This window comes from Triticum dicoccoides, chromosome 4A, assembly GCF_002162155.2.
Source record: "Triticum dicoccoides isolate Atlit2015 ecotype Zavitan chromosome 4A, WEW_v2.0, whole genome shotgun sequence".
Taxonomy (NCBI): Eukaryota; Viridiplantae; Streptophyta; class Magnoliopsida; order Poales; family Poaceae; genus Triticum; species Triticum dicoccoides.
This window is the reverse complement of record NC_041386.1, coordinates 682,960,339-682,961,826: the sequence shown is the minus strand read 5'-3', so window position 1 is coordinate 682,961,826 and position 1,488 is coordinate 682,960,339. Positions and strand designations below refer to the sequence as shown.

The 1,488-nt window shown below is 38.1% G+C and overlaps 1 long non-coding RNA gene across 1 annotated transcript in view; it reads right to left on the bottom strand.

Annotated features, from left to right (window-relative positions):
- Positions 1-932: 932 nt before the first annotated feature.
- The window catches only part of LOC119289722, a 6,773-nt gene continuing 6,217 nt past the window's right edge, over positions 933-1,488 (bottom strand). The window contains exon 3 of the long non-coding RNA XR_005141594.1: positions 933-1,481. This is a non-coding gene — a long non-coding RNA (uncharacterized LOC119289722). The remainder of the gene's footprint in view (positions 1,482-1,488) is intronic.

Below are 1,488 nucleotides of genomic sequence, written 5' to 3'. Positions count from 1 at the left end.
ATTGCGAATTAGGAAACCAAAACTGGATTCCTCTCAGGGTGCATTCCGTAACTTTCCATCGATATCCTACAGGGTTTAGTAATTTTTCGTCAAGAGCTAATTAAGGGTTATGTAATATTCCCTCTGCAAGGAAATATAAGAGTGTTTAGATTCAAGAGCTAATTAAGGGTTATGTAATATTCCCTCTGTAAGGAAATATAAGAGTGTTTAGATCACTAAAGATCTAAACGCTCTTATATTTCTTTACAAAGGGAGTATCTATCTATTCTATTATATACAAAAAGGAAAATACGAAGAAAAAATAGATAAATATTCTAGAAAATCCCACAATAATCAGAAACATCTGGCCATCAGTTTAATGTGTAGATAAACAACAACCATTAGATTTTAATAATATCTGTTTCACATTGAAGTTGAGATAAATAACCCACTTATGTCATGATATCTTTACCTAATAATAAAGGATGGAGGCTTTCGTAGTTCTTCATACGTCTTTATCTATATCTATATCTATATCTATATCTATATCTATATCTATATCTATATCTATACCTACTATTAAAGCAAGGTGATATTCTTAGTTTCGTCCCGCAATTGATTTTTTTTCTACCATTAGTTTTGGTCACGTGCGAGATGGCGAGGTGGTACTAAAGTCACGTACGAGGTGACGAGGTGGTACTAAAGGGCTGATCTCAATTTTAAGTCCGTTGCTTTAAGTCCGTTGATGGGTGCTGGGCCTCCTGCACAAAGAGCAGGTCAACAAGCCATGGACAAAGCGCCTTCCCGGGCCAGGAGTTCGTTTGGGCCGCTGCACTATGCTGGGTATTTCGGCTCAGTACTCCCTTCCTATACGATTGAAAAAAAAGGCAGGTTTCTCAAAAAAAAAGAGGCACGTCTTAACCTTGTCCGACTCTGCATCAAAATAACACCAAAAAGGTATACACGGGAACTGAAAAGTGAACACGCTTATAAAAGAGAGGTACAACAGTCCGAAACCTACTTGAGATAAGGTACAGTTGGTGCTACAAATACACCCATATGTCCACGCTGATTCTCACACAATCCCGTTCTTTGGTTCAATTAACCAGAATCAGTTTCACACGTGCCTTGTGAGCTTCAATTCAAGTAAGCTGTTTGACAAGTCAGGTTTACATCAGGTACTTTTCTTATCTGTTTCCATGCATGACAAATTTGCATCCCGTTTTCATTAAATAGAGCCAAAGGCACATACTTGGCAGCAGTATGTTAATTTGACAGAACATATCACATAGGTCAATGACTCTTACGATGAAGATAGCAGAAACTTTACTTTTAGGCAGTCTGTTTCTTCTATGAGAAAGGAAAAGTAAACTAACACAAATATAGTTTGAACTTCTAGCAGCTAGATTCGCCTATAGCCATACCAAATTCTCCCCTTTTTCAGTCTGGGTTGTTTGCTCTGTCTGTGCGCGCTTCTCAACTCACCTGTATGCCCCTACACCCTGATCA